This window comes from Amphiprion ocellaris, chromosome 12 (genome assembly GCF_022539595.1).
Source record: "Amphiprion ocellaris isolate individual 3 ecotype Okinawa chromosome 12, ASM2253959v1, whole genome shotgun sequence".
Classification (NCBI taxonomy): Eukaryota; Metazoa; Chordata; class Actinopteri; family Pomacentridae; genus Amphiprion; species Amphiprion ocellaris.
The window spans coordinates 12,984,188-12,994,428 of NC_072777.1; the positions used below are offsets into that span (position 1 = coordinate 12,984,188).

The 10,241-nt window shown below is 36.6% G+C and overlaps 1 long non-coding RNA gene across 1 annotated transcript; it reads left to right on the forward strand.

The window, feature by feature from the left end:
- Positions 1 to 302: 302 nt before the first annotated feature.
- On the forward strand, positions 303 to 3,118 carry LOC129350161 (uncharacterized). Its single transcript, XR_008603459.1, has 3 exons — positions 303 to 917; positions 1,523 to 1,681; positions 2,621 to 3,118. It is a non-coding gene; the product is annotated as an uncharacterized LOC129350161 (long non-coding RNA).
- The last annotated feature ends 7,123 nt before the right edge of the window (positions 3,119 to 10,241 follow it).

A 10,241-nucleotide genomic window follows, 5' to 3' on the forward strand; every position in this document is an offset into this window, starting at 1 on the left:
TGGATGAGGGGAATCCTTCTCGCTGCAGCTCACTTTACGTAAGTGGTCTTGTTAGGGATGATTTCACACATTCCCTCTGTACGATACACAGTGAGCTGCTGCTGGCTGTAGGCCATGCAGATTTACTAAGATTACAATTCATCAGCACAGCAACAAGAACATCTACAAACACACTCTGACACATTTGCACCACTTCAGTCAGAAGCTGTCAGGACTGTTGTTTCTTTTGCAGTATTTGGCACTATAAATGCATGCTTACAAGACATGCATGGGATACGACAGCAGTGGCTACACTCCTGTGCAATGTCACTTAAATGTCACAAGATTTAAAAGTGAATCACTGTATTTAAGTTGAACAGTAGAGTAATTTATCTTATGAGCAACCGATAACAGCAATTCACCTTAGTAGAAACACCTGTGATCACTGTTCCCTCTAAACTGAGCGCGTGCGCAATTGCGCACTGCTGACACGGTCTCCGCGCACAGAAAATCTGCACTGCGCACAAAAAAAAAAATCCAACCTAAATTGTAAATAAAATAAACACGTAACAATTCATTCTGTGCTATTTTTCAGTGTGAGTCAGTGAGTGACCGGTGACTGGCTGCTGCAGCCAATGATGCGATTCACATACGTATTTACCATAGACTGTATATAATGGTATTTACGCAGCTAATCAACGTCAGGCGTCCTTATGTGCAGCCACCGTTGTTCTCATAGATATGAATGAGTAGATAGGACACGCCCCTTTGAGCTGCGTGCTACAGCGAGGCTAAGCTAGTGGGGGAAAAGTTTCAGTGCATTCCGTTGATGTAGACAGTGTGAAAACGGAAACAAGTATGCCGGCTCACTGTGCTGCATACAGTTACACACTGCGTCGTACGATTGAGACAAGGAAACCTGGAATGACTTTTCATAGGTAAGAATAGTTTTTGCCTCTTTTTTCATTATGAAATCTTGTTGAGAGCTTCCAGTCTATGAGAGCTAACTAGTTAGCCACTAGCAAAAAGCTAAGGCGAGCTAGCAGCTTGACAAGCAAATACCAGATGATTAATAGTAGCTGTAGTATAGTTGTACAAGCAGTAGTAGTAATACTAAAAGTACAAGCAGCAGTAGTAGTATAAACAGCTGTTAGAGTCGTAGAAGTAGTATCAGCATTTGTAATAGTATTACAAGTTGTAGTAGCAGTGTACTATCACTACTACTAGTAGTAGTCACATTGCTATTACTACCACCAATACTACCAATAGTACTTATAAAGCCTAACTCATGTATATCCAGATTACCATCTATGTTCTTCCTCCAAACCCATTTTATGATTGGGATTACAGGCAGTTCTTTAGGACTGCTCTCAAATAATTGAAATGTTACTAAACAAGGTTATACTTATCAAATTAAATAGCTCTGGTCTCCAGTATATTGGCAAATTTAGTTCTTTGTACATAATTTATTAGCATGATTTCTTTTTAATATGTTGTGTACAGACTTAATTACTTCTCTGTCTACTTTTATTACTCCATGTAGGTTTCCCAGAGACTATGGGTTGAGGAGGAAGTGGAAGTTTGTCGGCTTAGACCTGGTGTCATTCCATCAGTGTTAAACTTCCCGGCTTATCTTGGAAGAGTACGTGCCAGAAAGACCACGACCAAGCAGCCTTGAGATCTTAGGCAGCGTCTCCCTGAGGTGGGTATCGACGGTGTTCACGGTCAGGTCTGTGGTAATCCCGTCAAAAAAAAAAAACAGAAAAAAATCTAGATTATAAATCAACATGTAACCAAAGCACTCTGTGTATAACGCCATAGTACAGGATGTAGTTCAGAAAATATCAAAGTATAGTATGCTTTACTCAAGAATAACATAGTATGGCCTGTAGTTCATAGTATAGCATGTCGGCAAAAAAAAAAAAAGCCCATAGATTATTATGTGGTTCAAAAAGCACAAAATGATAGGATGTTGCCTAAAATTGTCATGTATGATATGTGGTTCAAAAAATGTCATAGTGCAGGATATTGTCAAAATAGTATGTAATTCAAGAAAACATCAGAGTATAATATGTCATCTAAAAAATGCCATAGAATAATAATTTCATTGCACAAGTAAAAGTATAGTAACTTTTAAAACTGTTCGAATTCTTATATGTTGCTTAAAAAAACCCAAAAAAACTAAAACAAAAAAAAGTCACAGTAATATGTCAATTAAAAAAGCCTATAGTATAGTGTGTCGCCCAACAAACATCATAGTATAGCATGTTGCTCTAAAAACGTCACAGTATAGCCTTTGGTCCACAGCTGTCAGTAGGTGAGGAGCAACACAAAAACAGTCCAAACGCTGGTTTCCAGAGGGTTAGAGGAGAATTTATTTGAAAGAGTAAGTTTACAACAACACAACATGTGAGGGGGTTAAAAACAAATGGGTCCTAGTAAAATAAAAATAAATAAACAGAACTAAAAGTGAACTTCACGTTGACATTGATGGGCATTCCAACCAGGAACAAAGTGAAAGATAATCAATACGAAAAAAACTCTTACTGTTCACCTCTTAAAACCCAAAAACACACCGCAGTAGCATCCTAAACTAAAACTACCAATGGGTTCCCTGTTTTCCTTTCTGAACAATTCAAAGGTCCCTCTCTATCTCCCTACACATCCACCAACCACTGGAACACATCTCCAAAGTTCTGCCGGGCCAGCTCAGCTTCCCCTCAGAAGAAGTTCCACCAGATGAAGGAGCCTTTTGAGAGGCAGCTGGCATCGTGATTGGACTGTACTTTGGTCTGTTCTAATCCAGCTTCAGCTCCAGAGACGGCAGGCGGGACGAGTCAACGGAGGCTGGGTGGACGAAGGCATGCAGCTGAGTACAATCCAGAAAACAACAGAGGAGGAGTGCAGCGGCCCAGGGCCAGAACAAACAGAGTAGCATCGTATGTCTCTTAGAAAACATCATAGCATAGCCTTTGGTATGAAAAAACGCCATCATATACATCGTATATTGTACAAATAACAAGTCAAAGGAAAGAGACATACATTGTAGAATTGTAGTAATTGTGGGCTGACTGATTTACTGATTATCAGTATTTTATTTTTTTACTAATTTACGGTAATAAATACATTTAAAAATGGTGCTACTTTGGCTCTGAACCTTAATCTACCTGTGGTCGCTCAGTCTTCTGGAGTGATTTGATTGGTTATACGTCACGAATAAAACTCCTTTAACTTAACATCTCTAAACAAAACAAAAACGTATCAACAAAGTTTCCTGTTAGCGTTTGTGTTCTTCTCAGTTTAACTCAAGATTTTAAATACTTTCATTTACTGCAAATGAATATCTACTCCAAATGTCTCAGTAATAATCATTATCAGCCTTAAAAACCCACAAAACACCCCTCTATGCTCGACCACACTTAGTACAGTCCGGTTCCCCCTTCTATAAATCTGCTTGGAATCTTCCACTTCCTGTTTGTCAAAGTGGCCTTCTACCTGGACAGGTTTTGTTGGAGCTCATGCAACAAACATTTTGGGTAACTGCACTTTAATATAGATGGATGACACTGAATTAGAGTCTGTTTTAATGAGACTGAGTTAAGATGTGTAGCTCTGTCATTAAATAGGAAATTATTTCTCAGAATTCACAGAGAAAAGTCTGAAATGTTTGCTAGGTTAGCGTCCCACATGTTCTTTGGCTCAGCTAAAGCTAACTCTCTCCAACTTCTGGATCTCTTGAGTTGCTTGTTGTTAAAATATCTTGCTAGATTTGCTGAAGCTCAGAAAGTCTGAGATGTTTGTTCAAATTAAGGTCATTCTCAAGTCTTATCTGAACTGTGTCCTCTTTTGTTTGAACTTTCCCTAAACTTAGGAGTTAATGACAGAGCAGCACATCCAGACTCAGTCTCATTTATGTAGAGATTAAACTTCAGTGTCATTCATTGATGTTAAAGTGCAGTTTTTGAAATGTTTGTTGCACATGCTCCCGACCAAACCAGTCCAGGTGGAAGACGATGTGAAGAGAAAGCTCCAGAGGATGAATATCACACATTTACGTTGGAAATAAATGTCCTTTAATTTGACATTGTCATGCAAAAGTTGGATTTCCCTTTAATGATGTTCAAATCTTTGTTGAGTGCTTTGTTGATGTTGGTTTCTAAATGTTTTTTGACACTCGGCCCCAAAGATTAAAACCTTTTACGGCTCACAAGCTGCAACAATTCACACATTATCAACTACCTTTCTGACTAAACTAAGATAAAAAGTGAAAAACTGCCTGATTCCTGCATCATGATTGTAAATCTTTTTGGTTTTTATGACAGTAAACTGAATATATTTGGGCTTGACATTTTATAAACCAAAACAAGAAATGAATTACTGGAGAAAATGACAGATTAATGGACAAAGAAAATGTGTTTTCTAGCATATATGGCTGAATTACTCCAACATTACAAGATACATACAATTTTAATTCAATTTTATTTATATCATGCCAATTACATGTCAAATTGTCTCAAGATGCTTTATTTTTATATTTTTTTGTCATATTTAAAATATGACAAATTAAGAAATTTAAACCTCTTGACTAATCCAATTTATTATTTAGTTTTTAAGAGACTAATTGACAATTCAAACTTTCTCCACTAAAACTAATAAACATGAGCTCAAATAGAAGGAACAGTTTTAAATACTGCAGTCCCACGACGACAAGAATAAAGTTTCTCAACAAAAACAATCTGCTGGTGGATTCCATGAAAGTCCTAATAAATGATAATAAAGTGTGATACTAAAGGTTTGTGGTGCTAAAAATGTCAAAGTAAAGATATCAAGTTGAACATCTGGATGGAGGTTGATAAAAGTTGACCTTCTTTCATTTCTCTGGAGCCGACTCCATGGATTTTATGGATGGTGGTTAAAGACCTGCTCTTCTAGTCGTCTTCCTTCTAGTCACTGTAAAAAGTCAGTCCATCCTGACCGACTTCAACACCTCTTCATGACAACTTGTTCTGCCTCCGACCTGGTGGAAACTCCAGAAACTCGGGAAAACCCGTCGAAACTCGAAGAACTCGTCGGGCGGGGGAAGGTGTGGTGGGTGGTGGGGGGAGGCGGGGGAGTAGAGGGGGGAGGCCGCCACCCACCTCCCCGCCTACTCTCCGCCCTGACTCCACCCAGACTCCGCCTTGGCTCCACCCATGTGGTCACTTCAGGAACTATGATGTGAAAGGGACGACGAATTTATTTCTTTTCATCTGATCTGTAGCTCAGTGAGTTAAGGATTTGCCTATGGAGCTGCAGGTCGCTGGTTCAAGACCAGACCCTTCTTAAATTTTCTCAAAATTCTGACAAAGACAAAGAAAGAAAAAGGCCGGTGGCGGGTCTTGAACCTGCGACCTCCTACTTGGGAGTCCATCTTCTTACTCCCTGAGCTACTCGCTCAGATACTAATTCTTCTTTTTTTTGCGCATTTATCATCTATTTTTTGTCGTTTTCGAGTGTTTTTTTTAACTCGAGTCTTGACTCGACCGTTTTTCTCAGGAGGCTGGACTTCAGCCTTTGTGCTGGAGGGTGGAACCCTCAGTTCCAAGACTTTCCAAAGCCTCCACACCTCCCGAGTCCTCAGGACCTGAGCTTTCACACAGTCTGAGGGCTGAAATTTTCTAAGTCCCACAGTAGTTCTCTGTTAGTTTGAACCTTCAGACAGTCCAAGGACTGAAATCTTCTAAGATCCTGAGTAGTTCTCTGTCAGTTTGAACCTTCAGACAGTCCAAGGACTGAAATCTTAAAAGTTTCTCAGTACTTCTCTGTTAGTTTGAACCTTCAGACAGTCTGAGGACTGAAATTTTAAAAGTTCCTGAGTACTTCTCTGTTAGTTTGAGCTTTCAGACAGTCTGAGGACTGAAGTTTTAAAAGTTTCTCAGTACTTCTCTGTTAGTTTGAACTTTCTGATTAACAGAAGCCTTAAAACTTGTGACCATGAGTCTTGATTTCACATTTAGATCATCCATCTGAGTTCTTCTCAGACCTTCACCTGTGGGTTTTTTAGAAATCCTTAACAAACTTTGATTCTCTTCACTGAACAGTAAAGTTTGTGGAGATCAGAAGGTAACATTAGTTTGATCAATGCCTTCAACTACTAGTAGACTTTATCTGGAAAGCAGTTTTCTTAAATTAGTTCTTAGTAAATCTGTCCACAATCAAACCAAGAACATAGAAAGAGGAAATGTTTGAAGAAACAACTTGTTTTCATTTCAGACTAGAAAACGCTTTAAAACTTTATCTGTTTTTGCTCTTTTTGATCATTTTATTGTTTCTTCTGTTTAATTTGATCTTCTAAAGTCTAACTGGCGTCTTTTCAAATGTTTTGGCTTTAGTTTGATTTTTCTTAAATATTTAGTTTTGCTCTTTTCTCACCTTTTATTCTTTTATAATGCCGGATTTGATTTTGAAATGTTTTGTCTTTTTAATGTTTAATTGTTGTTTTTTCCAAATGTTTTATTGGCTTGTTTGAAAAATTTCCTTTTCATTCCCAATGTTTAATTTTTCAATTAAATCTTTAAGGTTTTTCTTTTTAAATGTTTTACCACCTTTTAATGTTTAATTTTATTTTTAAATGCTTCATTTTCTGTTTAATTCCTATTTAAAGTTTTATTGTCTTTAAGATGTAATTTTCTAATTAAACATTTAATTTTTAATTAAATGTTTTGTCTTTTTAAAGGTTTAATAATCAAATTCAATGTTTTGTATTTTTTTAAAATGTTTAATATTCTTCTTGTTTAATTGTATTTCTTGAATGTTTAATTATCTAAAATATTTTATCTGTAATTTTTAATATTTGTATTTGAAAAATTTTGTTTAATTTCATAATTACATGTATCTTGCTTAATTATGTAATTCAATATTTTGTCTGTTTAATAGAATTTAATTGTATTTAATGTTTAACTATATTAAACAGACAAAATATTGAATTAGATAATTAAACAAGATACATGTAATTATGAAATTAAACAAAATTTTTCGAATACAAATACTAAAAATTACAGATAAAATATTTTAGATAATTAAACATTCAAAAAATACTTTTTAATAATAAACCTTTTTAAAAGTTTTATTGTATTAAATGTTTTTTCCTTTGATTTAATTGCTCTTTTAAATGCAATTTATTTCTTTAATCTTTTTTTGTCAAGGTTTTAACCCCAACCTTAAAAATGAAATAAACCCTTAAATCACAATGAAAATACTTCTGTTGTCACAATCATGAGTTAGTCAATTATTCACTTTATCAATTCAACTTTATTTGTTTAGCACCTTTCACACAGATGACAAAACTAAACAAGCAAAGAGAAAAAACTACACTAAAACTATGATTAAAACTCAAAAACATATTTATAAAAATAAATTTAAAAAAAAAAAGATTTAACATGGTAATAAAATATGTTGTGTCCAGGGGATGGAGGGAGTTTATTGAAGTCTTCTTGGGCTCACATGGGAAATCATTTAAAATATAAACTTGATATTCAGTCTAAGGAAACTGGAAACTGCAGAGCGACAGAAGAAGCAACAATATCTCCTGTTTTCTCCTTTAATGAGTCGACTCTTCTTGTGCTTTCAGACCAAAGAACTACAGACTCTTCACAACCTGCTCAAACTCTTGGTACAGGACCTCACCACACGGGTCGAGAAGGTTTCTGTCTCATTTCTACTCTGAAGCTCACCTTCTCCTGCTCAAACTGCTGACAAATGTTTCTGCTGCTCTAAAGTCTGGTCTCCAGAACTTCCTAAAAACTCTCAAAGTCTCTTCTGCTGCAGGTTGCTTTGTAGAACTGTTCCAGAAAACCTCACTAAACCACATGGAGGAGCCTCAAGATAGTCGTCCAAATGAAATCGTACAAAAACCAAACTAGCACAACCCAAACACTAAAGTCTCCTGCAGCCTACCAGAGAACCTCTGAGAACAGAGAATCAGGACAGGAACTCTTACCTTCTGGACAACCAACGCTGGTTCTCAAACAAGAATACAGAATGTGTCTGACCAAAAACCTCTAAAGACTCACTACAGCCAAGATAAAGACACAACTCAGCTGCACCAAATCCACTAATCACTGCACACATTAGCACCGTGTGCTAACTGTGGCTAAAGAACCACCTTTACCAAGACAACTATCCAGTACAAAGGCCTAAAACACACCAAGAAACACACTAAAGACGATTTTACTGCTGGAAGCTGCAAGCCAACGCCTAAAGAACAAACTAAAGCAAGGGAGCTAAACCTGGTTCAGTGGTGAAGAGAAACAGAGGAAATGTTTGTCTGCAGCTAAATAAAGCAGGAAGACACTGAGCTGCTCAGGTGTTCCTGATAACACCAAGCTGCTCAGGTGTTCCTGATAACACCAATCAGCCACCTGGACAGCCAATAGGAACACAGCTTACTGGAAGTCCAGAGGGCTGGGTTAGTGAAGGAAATTTAATTTAAAGTTGAAGCAGAAAGTTAACAAAGAAAGTTGAAAACCACCTTTTGATACCTGAAATCTCTGAGTTTTCACATAAAGAACACCTGAACATGTCAAACTGGTTCCATAGTAGAACCATCATTGTAAAAACGTCATAGTATGGTGTGTTGCTCAAAAAACATTAGGACCCGGCTGTCAGGGGACAAACATGTAAGAAACATGAGAACAGAGAGAACCCAACCAGTAGGTCACAGTTTATCATCATCTAATCATCTCCTGAAGTCCATATGGTGAGAGACATCAGTATCTGGTTGTTAATTTACCAGAGGATGCTTATAATCATGCTGATGTGGTCTGTACTCTACAGTATTTTAGTGACTCAATAAATGCCTAAGTTGTTTTATTTAAAATGCTTTTTAGTTTTAATAAACATTTAGTAGCCTATATGTAATCAATAAATGGCCTTTGCCTATCTTAAGAAAAATTCACTCAGAACTCTGATATGTTAACAGTACTAAATAAATCAATAAATGCATACACACATAAATAAGTTAATACATTAACTGTGTTAAGATTTAGATTTTAAAAAAAGTTGTTTATGTTTTTGCAGAATCCAGTATTGCTCACTGGTTGGTCATTACATTTTATTAGTTTGATTTCACTGTTTAAAATGATGCCACCTCTTTTCAGACAGAACCTGTGATAATAAAACAATACAAAATTTTTAGGTTCGTGTTAATAAAGCACTTAAATCTTTAAGTATGGCTAAATTCTTTTTTCAAAATTAAATATATCACTCCTTAGGTGGTAGTGGCCCCAAGTTCAGTAAAGTTGGAAAGATATTCACAGATTTGGACTTCCAGCATCAATAACTCATTAGATATAGGTTGTCAAAACATAAACGGTGCCTCTTTCCCATTGTTGCAAGGCAGACAATGTGCTACAAGCCCAGTTTTATCAAAAGTAGCTGTCTTTCAAGCTACAGGAATAACATTGGTGTCTATGGAGTGAACAGGGTCCGTCTGCAATTTGCAAAACCGCTGCAACAGTAAAGAGAGACAAATATTCAATAACTTCACTCTTATACATTGTAGTGTCACTAAAATCACTGCAGCCTTCAACTGGCTCCTGTTGTCAAAGTGTTTTAACAGAAATGTAAATGCTGTAATTTGATTCTTTTAATGAACCATGTAACTTGAATGGATGTGATGCTGGTGTGACCACAGTGCACACGTCTGATGTTGCTCACAGTGGTCCAAGGGACGCTCAGGGACTTTGTGTGTTTGCTCAGACTCATGAAAAATTACAGGGAACATTGCCTGTGATCACTATAAAACCTGTGATTACAGAAGCTAAATTGAGCCCACATGTAATTTTTAATTACCCTAATGGACATGGTTATAAAATGAGCTGTGAACACCAGAAATATCTCAGTTTTGGATCTACACTACTGTTCAAAAGTTTGGGGTCACTTAATAATATCCTTGTCTTTGAAAGAATTTTTTTTTCAATGCAAATAACATTAATCAGAAATACAGTCTAGGCATTGTTAATGTGGTAAATTACTATTCTAGCTGGAAACGGATGATTTTTAATGGGATATCTACACAGGTGTGCAGAGGAACATTTCCAGCAACCATTACTCCTGTGTTCTAATGCTACATTGTGTTAGCTAATGGTGTTGAAAGGCTAATTGATGATTAGAAAAGCCTTGTGCAATTATGTTAGCACATGAATAAAAATGTGAGCTTTCATGGAAAACATGAAATTGCCTGGGTGACCCCAAACTTTTGAGCGGTAGCGTATGGGCTGTGT